General features: G+C 42.9%; 1 protein-coding gene across 5 annotated transcripts in view; it reads left to right on the forward strand.

Moving 5' to 3' along the window:
• The first annotated feature begins 290 nt into the window (after positions 1 to 290).
• APBB2 (amyloid beta precursor protein binding family B member 2) overlaps positions 291 to 15,282 on the forward strand; it is a 153,502-nt gene continuing 138,510 nt past the window's right edge. For 4 of the 5 annotated variants that reach the window (XM_042870638.1, XM_042870637.1, XM_042870648.1 and 1 more), the window contains exons 1-2: positions 291 to 366; positions 13,838 to 13,979. The gene's annotated coding sequence lies outside the window, so the exon portion shown is untranslated. The remainder of the gene's footprint in view (positions 367 to 13,837; positions 13,980 to 15,282) is intronic. The other variant, XM_042870640.1, reaches the window with a different exon arrangement.

A 15,282-nucleotide genomic window follows, 5' to 3' on the forward strand; every position in this document is an offset into this window, starting at 1 on the left:
TATACTGCAAGCGTGTTTAGAGCAGGGAGGCTCAGGACTGGCCCTCCTGGCCGTTCTCCGTGCTCGGAACGCAGCCCGCACCGCTCCTCCGTGGCCGGGAGCGCCCCGAGGCGTTCCCTTGCAGGTGGGAGCCTCGGGCACCCAACGTGGCGCCGCCGCCCCCAGCCCGAGCGCCTCCGGCGGCCGCCCCGCCCGCCCGGTCCCCTGCGGCCCGCGGCGCTGGGCGGCGGCCAGGGAGGAGGGAGAGGAGGGGCGGTGGCGGCCGGCGGCCGGAATCGTTTCCTGGGTAAGGCTGGGAAGCGTTTCCGGCAGGCTGGCTGCATCCCGCTGCGGGCTTCGAGCGCCCCGGGAGCGGAGCGGCGTCAGGTGCGTTCTCCCCGCGGCAGGGCTGGGATGGCCGGGTAGCGCAGCGTAGCGCGTCTCGCTGGGTCGGAGGGGCTTCAGGTACGCGGCCGCCTGCGGTGCCGCGGCTCCGCTGTGCTCGGCGGAGCCCCACAAAAGGAGGGCCCGGCCGGCGGGCGCTGCTCGAGCTCCGCTGCCCGTGCGGGGCCGCATCCCTACCCGCAGGCGGTGTGCTGTAGCCCGCGGCTCTCTGCCGGCGGGGCGAGGGCGGAGCGGGAGCGCGGAGCTGCTGCTGTTCTTGCTGCGGCTGCTGGCGGCCCGGGCGGCAGCGCGGTGCCGGCGTTCCCTCCTGCATAGCTAGGGAGCTGCGGTGGATCTCGCTTTGTTGGATGTGGGGAGGTAAAACGACATGGGAAGTGGGTAAAGTGTCTGTAGAAGTAGCTAGTGTAGTTGTTATTATAAGTTATAGAATGTTAGACTGCGATTTTTGCAAGTTCGGCTCCGGTTAAATAATACTTAAGGTTTGTATGCAGGATTGTGAATGGGAGTATGTAAAGAAACAGTCCTCAGAACAAAATGTGGACCTGGTGTAATTCCTCTGAACTTCTTAGCTTAGGTCTCATGACAGTAGTGAAGCTGCTTCCATTGCGGCCCGAGAGAGAATTTGGGCAGATGAAATAAAACGAGAAGTGTCGTGGTTTGTATTTGAACTTGCTTGCTTTGCCTGCTTGATCAGTGTGCTTTAGGTTCTTGGCTGGGCTCCTGCTTGTTAGGGAGAATGGCTGCGATTCTGTGCTTTAAATGAAAACCAGGCTGCATTCATAGTGTAGGTTTGCTAGTAAGCATTGTGCAAGCTGCTGGTAGTTTTGTGGGGTGATGATGTCTGCAGCAAGTTGTGTGGGATGCCAGTACCTGCGGCAAGTTACAGGGCTTTGTGTGAGACCCTCTGAGTTATCCCAGAGCAGAGATACAGGCTGCTGACTGCAGGCTTGCTGTGTCCTCTGGCTTGCTGATGTGTGTCTCCAGTTCATTCTAGATTATGGCACCATTCTGCCATCTCATGCTGTAGCACTTTTGAAAAGCCTGAATGAGTTGACTGTCTTGTATCTCAAACTATTTTCTGCCAGCCTTAAGTAAGTTTAGTTGAAATGTCTGCAGATGTTTTGGCACTTAAAAGGAGAGACATCCTCCTGTGATGATGACCTTGTGACAAAATCTTGGCTGAGTAACTTCCTTGTGTAGAGCAGCCACATTAAGTGTGTGGGTATTTTGTTTTTTTTCCTTTGCAGCAATGAGTGTTTGATGGAGTATTTCTGGGTTCTCTTCTTGTTTTTCTGCTGTTTTAGAGAAATGAAGGTTCGGAGAGGACTCTTCAGGGGGAACGCAGGGATGCATACTGTGGAAACTTGGATTACTTCTTTTTCCTGTTTTTCCATTTTTGCAAATATGCCAGGGATCAGTGACCCAAAATGTTCATTTTTATTGGCTCCTGGGTGGATTCTGCTGTCCTTTCTTATCAGGAGGGCAGTACTTTCCTTAGGAAATACTTAAGCAGTACTGCTGAGCATTGCAGCTGCAGGGAGTTGTGATTTGGGGGGCTGGTTAGGAGAGATTTGAGTACTAGAGAATGCCTGCTGTAGGGATTTCTTACTAGAGGCTGGGCAATGACTGAAACAAATCCTAGTAGCTGGTAGGTGATGGTGAGTAATCAGTGGATGACATCTCAGCCAGATAAAAAAATCCATACTGTTCAGAAGCTCTATATTAGGATGTGCAATTACACTTGGAATCCATACTGAAAACACACAATGCTGTATTGTATTTGTACTGCATTGTATATAGATCTCCTGTGGGCAAAGATGAGATTTTGCCTTTGTCTGCTCTACTGTGAGTGGAACTTTGCAGCTGGGAGCAGGAGGAGACTTGCTGGGTGTGTTAGCTCCTCTCAGGCCACACTGCTGCCATCCTACTGCTGTGGGCAGGTGAATGTGGTGGTGAAGGACTGGTGGGATAGGTGAGAGCTCTTAGGGAATGCTGGGTGCTTCAAGTGGGACAGGTGCAGAGGGTGACTAGGGAGGAGAAGCAGCAGTGTTACCAGAGGAGGTGAGAAAAGCCAGGCCTTTTAGCCAAGCAAATGAGGCCTGAGAGAGGGGATATGATTCCAATCTGCAAATACAGCAGGGATATAAACATTAGAAGAGGAGAGGAGCTATTTAAACTAAAGAACAATGTTGGCATGGGAACAAATGGATGTAAACTGGCATGAGTAAACTTAAGCAGGAATTGAGACGGTTACTTCCCTAAATGGAGTGAGGTTCTGGAATGACCTTCAAATGGGAGCAATGGAAGCAGGACCCCTGACTGCCTCTTAAAGATATATCGAGGAAGTTTGTCATGTGCTTGGCTGTGGTATTAAAAGAGAGACTTGGTGACTCAGGAAACCTTTTCTGTACGCCTGTGCTAACTGGATATACATTTTCTGTGCCAGTGTTTCTTATTTTAAAAATCTGACATTCAGAAGTGACATTAAAATAAAATGCTTGCTTTACGGATTGTATCACTGCTTAGAAAGCATTGCAGTATGCTTAGTGGATGCTTTCTGAAATATTTTTGCAAGTTTAGGCTTTCTTCCTCCAAAATGCTATGTGTTGACTTAGAGTAGTATCTGATCAAGTCAAAACTTTTTTTTTACACCAAAACTGTGCAAAAAGAGACAATTCTTTAGTCTATGTGTGACCTGTTTGAGCTTATCCTTCAGGTTAAAAAATAAACTTCAGAAAACATTTTTGTTAGCTGAAGTAATTCACAGATTCTCAAAAACAGAAATTGAAAGGGGTGGCAGATCCAGATGGTGTGAACTGAGAGCAGTGCTCTAAACTATGCTGCGGTTAGAGGACTGAGATGAATGAAATGTGAAGTAACTTTGAAGATAGGTCTAGTGTATGTCATTGTGCATGGGATTTGTTTCACTTACTGTTTTGCAGAACAGCTGAGAGTTATCTTGAGTAGTGGTTGCAACAGTTCCACTTGTTCAGAAGCCTGTAGACCATTCTAAAAATATTGTGTGTGCAATACTAAGTACAACCAGCTGCAGATGCTATGCACTAGGTCCTATGACTCTCATAAGTACATGACAGCTTCTAGAAGATGTAACAAATGTAAAAATGGAAGACCAGCTGCAATGAACGTACCAAGGATTAGTCCAGTGCAATGGCCACACAGGATGTGATGCTGCCACAGGGCGCTCAGCTGGTCGCACCTCTGAGCAACACCTCTGAGATGCCTCTGAGTGCTCCTGCATGCTCCCCTTCCCTTCCTGTGTGCTCTGACAGAAAGCAGCCTTGTGCCATTGCAGAGAAGACCTCTTGCAGGTTGACTTATACTTTAGGCTGATTTGTGGCCCACTGAAATCAAACATGAAAATTCCCTGAAGAAGAGTGAAGATGGGTGCATTTATGCTTTTCTGACGTACATCCCTTGCAGAAGACCCTGGGACACGTATATCTATATCAGTTCTTCTCCTGGCTCCTCCAAACCCTCTTCCCAAGCATAAGGGTGCTTTTTGCTGTGTAACATTCCAGTCTACCACCCCACCAAAAGCAGAGATCTTCTCACTGACCTCCTGCTGCCCCTCTGAGCTGCTCTGTGGGCTGATGGGCTCCATACCTCATGGGCAACCACCCCAGCACTACTGGGCCTGTTATCCTGTCCTTGTCTTGGTATGGATCTGAACAGAACATTGCTATCCTCAGAGCTTTAAGAAGCAGGGGTTACCATTGAGAATGCTTTGTGTGGTGTCCTGCTTGAGTTGCCCTTTTTAAAAAATATATGTTCTGCAGGGAAAAATAGGAACAGGATGACCTTATGCAGAACCTCCTCTATATGTGCTCTCAGAGGCTCTGGTTGTTCTCAGCTGGGGATTGCTGGAGCTGGGTACACCCTCTGCTGTTCTCAGAACGTCTGGTGGCTTTCTATCCCAAATGCTAATCTGATCTGTCTGCAGCCCCCCTGGGACCTTATTGCAGGCACCGTGACCTTTGGTCAGGTGTGCTGCATGTCTGTAGGCCTTCTTTGGGTTGTTTGAGATTTCCCTCATTCTCTTTGTTCTTGTCTGGGCTCCTTTGTTTGGAGACTTAGTTTTCAACAGTAGATGAGCTTTGGTGTTATGTAGTTGCTCTGTTTTCTTAACAATTTGTAACATTTTATTAGCTTTCTGGATTGCTACCAAGGTAGTTTCCTGAATATGTCAATTTGTAACATTAAGATGTGCTGGTGTGTGATCATTTTGGAGTCCATTAGTTGTGTGAAATCGTGGTTGTACCTTTCTCTTGTACATCTTTTGCCGCTTATGTTTATTTGTTAGTTCACAGCTCAGTCTCACAGGATTATCTGGAATTCCTCACATCCCCTCCTTGTTACCCAGATAGCTGTTCCATGAGCAGTGTCCTCAGCCCACTGCTCAGACTCCTTCCTGATCTCAGGTGTGTGTCACAGGGCTCAGGTCTGAGCACAGATGGCTGCGGAACTTCATGGTGACTCCTGCTCACTGCAGGAAGAGACTGGGTACCCTTATTCTTACCGTTTCCATTTTTCAGCCCTTTTATCTGTCCACACAGGACTTTTCCTCTTATCTCTCTCACCTGAGTTCCCTTAAGAAACCCCTCACCTTTTGGGGAGGGGAATTTGAAGTCCTTTTGGAAATCCATGTAGGTTGAAGCATATGGCTGCATCCTATCCGTGTTTGGCACCTTTGAAGAACTTCGATAGTTCCAGGCCTTGTGCATCTGCAGGCTGCTGCTGAGCCTTGTGGTCCTCTGTGTGTTTAGAATGAAAAAATGAGGCTCAGTTTAGTTGAAGATCTAGGGTGGATCTCTAAGTTCTGTCTCCTACAGTTACATGGATTTTCTTTTTTTAAACCGAAATGTGCTGAGCTTCTGTCTCCCCTGAAAATGTGGCATTTGTTTGAATAAGCGTTCAGATTTTTCATTTCTGCTGAAGAAACGCTGCATCTTGTATAACGCTGATTAGTGCCTTTTAAAGCATTCTGCATAACTGTTAGCATGATTAAAAAGATGCAGATTTCTGCTTTTATCAGTAGCCTGTGTGCTGCGGTTGATAGAAATCTAAAACAGGTCTGAGATGAATGGAGTCAGACATGGTTTACTCTTGGGTATTTCTTCATGAATGTAAACTCTTAGCTTCAGTAATAGTGCAGTAAGAGTAATGCTGCTTGACAGGGAAAGGTTTGGTACAGAATGTGCAGGTTTTCACTTCTGATCTCAATGCTAGATAGCCAACGTTTCTAATTCTGGTTTATGTTGCTTTACGAATAGTGCTGGTGCTGCTGAAATACTCCTTAGCAAACTTACATCAGGCTTCTTCTTGACAGCTTAATCTTTTGGACTTCAGAATTTAAAAACCTCTGCTGAAATCTCAGTGGTGTCCCTCTGTAACAATGCCAGAATAGAGTTGTAACCTTCTGATTCAGTCATCTAGCTCTTACTGTTTCCCTGTCTTTTTCTTTCTTTTATTTTTTTTTTTCCTTTAGAAATCTTTCTTTCCTTTGTCTTCCTTGCTGGGTTGTGTTGCACCCCAGGTAATGTATCCCATCAGACAAGCATCAGCTCTGCCTGCCCTTGGGAAAACCCTTGTTTTGGAAGAGTAAGGCATGCTCGGCTATGATATGCTTTTAAGCAGTTCTGCAGTGTTTAGTTTCTTTGTTGAAGGGTGTGGGGTTCTTTTTTTTTTCTTCCTTTTTTTTTTTTTTTTTTCCCCCCTTTAATGCACAGTTTAATTTTCACAGGGAGCGAAAGAAACATTTCTAAACATCTGCAGATATCCAGTGTAGAACACATGTTTAAAAAAAACACCCGTAGGCTTGTTATAGGCACTAAAATGTGGTTCATACAGGACTGTTTTAGAACTAATTTTTCTTGTGTTCGTTAGTTGGCTGTGGGGAGAGGTTTCCTGGTATAATTATTGTGTGTAAAGGACAGATTCCAAAGGGAGAGAAACTGGCAGGCACAAAATGTTCTTTACCTTTATGAATCAACTTGTTAGAACAGAATAAGCCACCCTAAAGTTTTCCTATTTTGTTGTTGTCTGTTTATAGAAACATATAGCTTCTTTGTAGCATTTTCAGGATAGGATGTATTCCAGTCATTGAATTACAGTAACTTGGTGTGACTAATATTGGCACAAATTAGTTCAGCCTTTATTGGAAACATCTTAAGTATAATTTCACAAATGGGATGGAGGGAGGTGCTGCAGGGTGCTTACTGGCTAGCTGCCTAATTTAGAAAAGTAGGAGCTTGACATTAAGCCATCCTATGTATTTAATACAGAATTTCATTATCTGGAAGCAGTAGCTTAGGTAAATATGACAACTAGTTCATTGCTACAGTGTTTACATTTGCCTTGTTAATTCTATTTACAAGGAGGATTATTGTCAGGAAAGGATGTTTCTCTGCAAGGTATGAAATTGTGTGGCTATGGAAGATGAAAGGAAATTGCAAGGCAGAGGAATATGGAGGAGGTGTTCTCTCATAAGGAGAATTCAGTGCTATCCTGATTAAATCGGGATTTAAACACAGCATAATGGAAAGATAGTTTAATTTGGTTATTTACACAGTGCAAAGATATATATACATGTGGAATGTGATGTACAGACTTATGGAGCTATTTGTCTGAAAGTAAATGCAGTAGGAAACCTAGATGATTTTGGCATGCATAGTACTTAGAAAACCTTAAGCATTATGCCATCATGTCACCTTACAAAGTATCCTGGGTGCCCTGGATCTAGTTTCCATGGCATACACAGAGGTGTAGGGCCAATACTCTTGGAACAGGAAGGAGGTCTTGCTGGTTGCTCTGCCTTCTCCATCCACCACCAGGGAACATCAATGGAGCTCCTGCAAGCCCTGTGATCTCCAGTGGAGCTGGGAATGTGTATTGGGTGTTAGTCCCCTAATTCTCCCAGAGTGCCACATCAGCTTCAGGTTTTTGCAGAAGACAGAGCTGGTAGGCACTTGGGTGTTAACATGAAATTGAATCAAAATTTGAAGCCTGGTTGATTCATGGACAGCTGCTGGAGTAGTGTGAGATGGCAGTGAGAGATCTCTTTGTTAAGTGGAACAAGCAGAAATAATTTCCAAAAGACATGCTGGCTATCCTGTGGGTTGAGTCTGGAGACCTCTGCCACTGTAGATGGTGCCCATGGTTTTGCTGCAGGGAATTCTTGTTGGACGCATCACTGGGCTGGCTGATCCTGAAAGAAACAAGCATAGGGATAAAACATGTTCATGTTTCTATTGAAGTGTGTTAGGACAGAGTTAAATTCTGGTAACCCTTTTTTCTTAGAGTGCTGTAAAATAATTCAAGAAGTAGTTATATAAATATCTCTTGCTGTTTTCTCTAAAAAAGTCTCACCAGCCATTGGTGCTCTCCTTCCCATTGCTGGGATGGGAGAAGGGTTGATCCCGATGGCTGCAAGATGGAAGCCTCTTTGTCTGCCTGTTGGAGATGCTGAGGAATTGAAAACATGTGCGGAGATGTAGAACTTCACAAGATAGCAATGTGCAGAGGGTGTGTGCTTCTACAAAACACAATTCCCACCAAGATTTTCTGTTCATCCAGGCTAACAGAATGAAATCATGCCTTTCATTACTTATCGTCAAATTCTTATTAAGCTGTGAAACTTGAGAAGAAAATGAAACAGTATGAAACAAACTTTGCCCTTCAGGAAATTAAATTTCATTTTGATATTAGTTTTTCCCAAAGGTACAGATATGAGGGTCAGCTTAAAAAACAGTAGAAGTGACATGTATGCTGATGGGTAAAGAAGAAGGGAAAGGTGGTGAAGATTATGTCACTTGAATCTGAGTAGCGGTGAGAACTGTGTACCTGAGAAATAAGTCATATTTTTGAAGTCCAGTGAGAACCTGCTTGCATGGTTTTGCTATTTTTTTGTTTTTCTTTGTTTTGTGTTTTCACCACACTTCTGGAAAACAGTGCAACAATGTGAGGCCGTCAGTATAAGGAGGAGTTTAGCTAACATTCCTGGATGTGGAAAGCTTTGTGTTTTCTGGCAAATAAGATTGGCTTTTTTTTTTTTTTTTTTTTTTTTTCATTTTTATTTGTTTTTTTTTTGAGGAATTTGAAGTCTGTTAGCTTAAAAGGCCATCAGAAATAAGAAAAATGTTTGAAAACACTTGTGTATGTGACACAGAAGCAAAATAACTTCAAATATTCAATCTTTCTGCCTCAGAAATATTTGAGATTGGATGTATTGTTATATAAGGTTGTGGGCTGATGAGATGACTACCCAAGGAGATTAAAATAACTTGGTGAGAAGACAGTATTTGCTTTAAACATGTGCTGTTACTTAAACATGTGCAAGAACTGCTAGCAAACAATGCTTGACTGTATCAATGTGTTCTAACCTTATTTTTATGATCTTTCCATGCTATTACATCAGGTGTTTATCTAACTGCATTTTTCGCCAATTCTTGTTTCTTCTTAGCTTCGTTTTCGGTGAATTCTCCTATATATTTCCCTTTGACACAGGGATGTGTTTGTTTTTTTTTTTTTTTAAAAAAAAGACTAAGCTTAATGATCAGTATATTTTCTATACCAAAACAATATACAGGAAGCAGGTTGGGGTAGATATATGGGCATTCAGAGGCTAAAAGATCTCTCTTGAAGACCTACGAGATATATTCTAATGTGATAACACTGGGTGCAGATCATCAGGCAGTCACATAAGTGGTCCTGGGAGTTGGGTCTGTGAAGCCTGGCAGTGTACTGACAGCCTTGCAGCAAAATATAAGCCTGATGGAGGGATATGCAATGAATTGAAAGCAACCACAGGATCACAGAATGGCTTAGGTCTTGAAGATCATCTAGTTCCAACCCCCTGCCATGGGCATAGTTGTCACCCACTAGATCACTCTGCCCAGGACCACATCCAACCTGACCTGGGTGTTCCTAGTTTGGGGAAAGTGATTAAGGTGGGAGAACTGTTAGTCTCCTAGGGACATCAGAGCACTGTAGGAGATGTGGAGCCAAGGCAGACCAGGAGTGATGGGAAACTCAAAGTATCACTGATGCTTTTGTACCTCACGTGGGAGTTGCATTTTAGCTGTTTCCTGGCCTTTGTTGAGGGTCACCAGCACTGCCACATCTTGGCTGTGAAACACAGGTATCGCTTGTGGTTTTTCCAGTGTCTTTATTCTGAGTTGGGCAGCCAGTGGGTAGCCACAGGTGCAGTGGTGTTGTGTGAACTTTTTTTTTTTGTATAGAGAAAGTTCTTCCTAACTCAAGTTTTTTGTGAACGTGTTGAATGAAATGGCTATTCTCCTAAATTTAAAGCTTGGGTTCTCCTTCTTTGAGTTCTTGTGGCTAAAACTGTGCTACACTGTAGATCCGTTTGAAGACAGATAGCTCAAGCAAAAGATTCACTTTGAGGGATTTGGCCTGCTCCTCTGCTTCTGCTGTGTGCTTCTGAACAATCTGGAAGTGTAAGTGTGGGCCTGGAAAAAGTAACAGTGAAGCTGGTTGACAGTATTCCAGCTCACATTAGGACTTAATTTGAGAAACATGAGCTTGTGCTATAAATCTGAGATTTGGGCTTGTAACCCCTTAATTTTTGACCTGATAAATCCTGTCACTCCCAGCAAGCTGTTAAGGTTCATCTCACTAAGTGCCAAGGATGTTTTAAATCCATGGATTATTTAAGTTATGCCCGTGCCAAGGTTTGAAATAAGACTGCTAATACATGGAACACGCCAGCAGTAAAACCAGGAGTGGATGGTGTGGGATCAGTTCAGGAGACATAGTGAAACTGGGCTTTGACAGCATTGGGGTTCTTTGAGGTTACAGGAAAATATTTTTGATGTAGGTAAACACCATGGTGGGATGAGATTCTTTGCAGGAGGAGGTGTGGAAACTGGAGAAGAAAGTATTAAGCTGAACTTAGATTTAAAAAAGAAGACAAAGATACTCTAAGGATAGTGTGTAGTGATGCATGTACTTGTGACTCCAAAATGAAGGTACTCATGCTCCCAAACACTGGCTCGAGGAGGATACTTGCCAGTGCTCAGGTGGAGGCAGTAGCCAGCATATAAATTGATTAATTTTAATTACACAAAGGGGCTGGGTGATGAAATGAGCTGCAAGGCTCAGGAGTGAAATAAGCCAAACTTCCACACACAGAACTAGTTGCTAACCTTGAGATAAAACTGCACTATGGAGCATTAGGAAGGCATGCTTTATACTGAATACATTATAAGCCCCCAATGATGTTTTGCGTGTATGTGTGTATGTATATACACATGGATAGTTTTAAAACTATGCATTTAGTTTTTTGTTTTAAGACCTTATTTGTTTTAAGACCTGTATTTGTCCTGAAAGATTCTAAAAGTAGCTAAATTTGATAATAAGTATGATTTGTTTTCTCAGAAAAGTTTGGGTCTAGGAATTTCAAGCTATACTCCTTTGCATTTTCCTTGCAATTCCCAATGTAGAGATGTCTGTAACTTTTATTTACTGTTTGTAACTCAGAAATGTAAGATAACTCAAATGCTTTCATGGCACAGCAGAAAGTTTAAGAAGGTCTGGAAAGATGCAGTATAAAGCTAGTAAAACAGGCAGAGCTGGATGATAAAAATGAAAACAAAACCCAACATTTTCCAAGATGTTGTCTGAATGTGGCAGGCTTGGGGATGAGCAGCATTTCTGCCTTTCTCAAAAGCTTTTCATGAAAGAATCCTTTTTTCAAGCAGATCAGTACATGCATAAAAACTTGGCTCCTCTAGAGAAGCTTTTTATAATATGATGCAGAAAGTATTGGCATACTGTATGGAAATAGGTGGTAAAATTACCTGTGCTTTTGAAATGGATGTTTTGATAGTTGTGAGTCGTAGCTGCTTCGAAGGCACCACGTTATCATCTCAAGTTCAATAAAAAGCTTAAACTTAAAGCAAAACAGTTACTCTCAGGAGCTCCAGCTGGGGAGAACTTCTCAGTTTTGCAAGGTGAGAGCAATGCAGCTGTGAAGCAGGTTGGTGCCATGGAGTGGCCACAGAAGATTAATGGGGTTAACCATTGTACTGAAATAACAGTTCAGGTCTGGACCAGTGGTGTGACCTCCACTAATAAAAGCTTACAGGGACCAAACAGCTTGCAAAAATGGAATTAGAAGTGGTCAGCCAAAGCTGTAGCTCGCTGCCTACCTGCCCTGCTCAGCTCTCAGGAGGCACCAAGTGGTAGCTACCTGGGGTGGTTCCTGCCTCCCTGGTGAACCTGAAGTACATCATGATGAAGTTGCCCCCAGAGCACTGATGGGAAGATAGTTTTTTTGTTTTTTTTGTTTTTTTTTTTTTTTTTTAACTGCATTAAGGCACTGAACTAAAATGTTGGATGTAGATTGTATGTTAATAGTGGTTATATTACCTGTTGCAGCAGCTGCTTGGACAAGTGGCACAGTGAAGTGGTAGGAATGCCATTGCTCTAGGTATCATATGGCAGAGAAAAATTGGTGCATGCCTTCTGTTTAAAAAGAAAAAAAAAAGTAGATGTTTAATTTTTCTTCTTTTGGAGGGAAAACACAAACTGAATTCCCATTTCTTAGCAAACTATTATGTTTTGGGATTATTGAATGAGAAGCTCTAAAAAAAGCTTGTGTTTGCTTGGGTGACCTTAACATGTTGTTTATTCTTCACTTGTACATCAGCCCTGTCTGTACTGAAGAAGTTTTGTGGATTTTCTGTGTTCATGGTTGGCTGTTGTGTGTTTTTGTTTGTTTTTACCTTGAAACAATTTTTAAACTTCTACATTGCACATTGAAGTGCTGAGTTTTCATTCTTTGCTATTTCTTGATTTTTGTTTCTAATAGAACACGAACTTGTGCAGAAATGATTTATTGCCCTAAATGGCAGCAGTTGGTGTGTTGGAGGCATGACACTGTGTGTTTACAGAAGGAACAGGAATGTGATATGTAAGGTTTTAAAACAAACGTTGAAGGAAAGAGTAATTAAAAGCCCAAGGGGCGAATTGCAACGTAAGTTTATCCATAGGTAGGCTATGTTAGAGTGACTTTCTTTAACCTTGAAATGTGAGTTAAAATGCATGCATTGAGTTTATCAGGTCTTTATTCAAGCAGTTGTTATGGCTTGAGGTGGAAAGAGCAGCATAAGAAATATGTTTTTCATCTATAAAGGGATTCATCACCGTTGTTAATGATGCCAACTGTGTTACTTGAAAGGTAACAGAGTTGGGGTAAGACAGGGCTGGCTGTGAGGAGTGGTGTAGCCATGGCTTACCTATGGTCACTTATGGTCTCCTGTGACTGTGACTTAACCATGGCACTGAGCATACTCAGTTCTGTGAAAGACATTGTTTCAGCATCCTCAGGGCTATGGGTCCCAATGGTTTGGGATACTGCTAAGTCACCACAGGGATTTTGCTTGTCTGGGAAAATGGCTTTACGTGCCAAAAAGAGCTTGTTTATTTTACTTATCAAGGTGTAATTCTTCTGCCTTGTTTTTGCATTTTAAGCAATGTCTTAACGCCTGTAGGACTTTGATTTGTGGCCAGCTTATTTTCCTGCTGATGCTGATGGGATAGATGGGCTGAACTACTTCCCTCTGATGCTCCCGAGGCCTGGTTCACGTTTCAAAAGCATGTCGCTTAGTCCACGTGAATGTGTGCCTTTTTCCTACCTCTACTACAGGGTTTATGGACTGTGCTGCCTTTTCCCCAAAGGGGCTGTGAAGGGGGAGCTGTGTTTGGATTAATGTCTCACAACTGTGCACTGGCTGTAGTGTATGTGATGCAGCACAGCTGTCAGAATGGAGACAGAGCTGAAAGCAGTTACAAGGCATCCAAACAAAGGGATGCAGACGTGGATCTATGCTGTGAAGGTGCCCATCTCTGCTCTCTGCATAACCGCATTGTGCTTAATCACAAAAGTATCTGCTTGAATTGGCAATGCAGAAGAATTTAAGGCATGTTCTAATGTCTCATTTATGTCAGGATTCCTGCATACATTAAATATTTGGTAACTCTGCTGGTGTGTTTGGGGGAAAAGGTGGGGGGATGTGGCTTGAGTAATGCTGTGTAATTGGCAGTAAAATAGATATGCATCTGTCTATCCTTACTGAGCTGTAACAGGAGTGGAGAAATAGGCATCTCCAGGCATAGCTCCTGGGGAGACTTCTTCAATGCAAATGCCTTCTGTGAGTGAGAAATTGCCTATGTAGACAACAACTAATGCATCAGTGAGTGCGTCACTGGAGGTGGTGGCACATCCAGGAGTGGGGACAAGTGGAATTCATATGGCTGGTTCTTCAGTTCAGCTCTTAATGTAGATCATGTAAGATGAAGGAAGACTTCGTAAATGACCTGGAATCACTGGCAGAAAAAGCTGACTAGAAGATAGCTTTCTAGCCCCTTTTGAAGTAACTTACATGTTTAATCATTGTTTTTTCCCCATCAGCAATTGCTTTGTTCAGTGAGGAGGGTGAAGCCCAGCAGCTCATTGGCCATTCAAGCAGCTGCACTGATCTGGAGGCCTGCTTCTGGCATTCTGCACTGAACTGAGGCTCTTCATGTTGAAATGAAGAAACTTTCTTGGAAATGTAAGTTTCAAGGCATTTTTGGAATAAAAAGAGACTTTTTTTTTTTCTTTTATGTTCCCTCAGATATGTGCTGTTAGAAGTATGGTCAACATTGTGATACATCAGCATGCTTAAATGTGATCCAAAAAATGTATGTGGCTAAGTACAACTGCTTTTCATTAGTTTCTTGCTCAACTCTTGAAAAGCATTAATATTGAGATACTCTATTCCAACAACTTTACTCTCCTTAACACAAAAGTTCAAAATATGTGGAGAAGTGAAATGAAGAATAATGTGCATCATGCCAGAGCAGAGCAGAACATAATGAAGGTATTGCAACTCCTGGCACCTATTTCTGCCTTTTGAGCCAAAGTTGGCATGGATGGTGGCATGGTTGCTGGAGAGGGTGGCACTGGAAAGTGTTTTAACATAATAGCAAACCAATGAGCTGTATTTATAAACATAAGTATGGTAAATATGTACAAGATCATATCATATGTATATGCATGTGGTATTAGTTACTGATGGTGTTAAACTCTTATTGTTAGAAAATCAATGTGTGGCACACTTGATTGTAGAAGGGTTCCTTTCTGCTTAGTGCTGCTAACTGAGGACATGTATATTGAATAATTAAAATAGTGTGGGAGAAGGCTTGCTTGCATTACTTTTGTGCTGTGCAGTGTTGGGATGGCTGCAGTTTATCTCTGTTGAATATGGAGATGCTAATGGCCTTCTTGACTCAAACAGAAGTTGTATAAATGAGTCCTTCAAAAGCTCTTATCGGCTGTTAAGATAAAAGTTATGCTATGGTTAATGTGAATTGCTGCTGAAGGAATAATGAAGAGAAGAAAAATGGAACATAAGATATTGTTTTAGCTCAGCAGCTGTGGTCTCTGTGAAAAAGGCACATAAATCCCTTCACATGAAACAAACCACAGTTTAGGAATTCTTTTAAATATTTTAGCCTGTTTTGATTATATATTCCTATTAAAAATACTTTAAACTCTGAAAGGAAGTTTTCTTCACTCTTCCCAGTGCTCTGTGAAGTCCTCTGAGGGAAAAGGAAGGGAGTGTTCAGAAAACTATTTCTGACATTAAATGGCTTCTGAAATGCTGAGTGGGTAAAACCTTGAATTTGTGTTTTGGGAGTAGGCGTTTGCAGGGCAGGAAAGGTTTTATTTAGAAGTGTCTGGTCCATGCGGGGCCATGGAAGTGTGCGTGGGTCTGGGGTGTCCATCAGACTCCAGCATTGATCCCTGGCCTCGCTCTGTGCTAATGGTGGGATTGGCAGGGTGCTGTTGCCTAGCTTGGGACTGACTGCTCA

This window comes from Lagopus leucura, unplaced genomic scaffold (assembly GCF_019238085.1).
Source record: "Lagopus leucura isolate 7727_CA_CO unplaced genomic scaffold, USGS_WTPT01 Super-Scaffold_100004, whole genome shotgun sequence".
In the NCBI taxonomy this organism is placed as follows: Eukaryota; Metazoa; Chordata; class Aves; order Galliformes; family Phasianidae; genus Lagopus; species Lagopus leucura.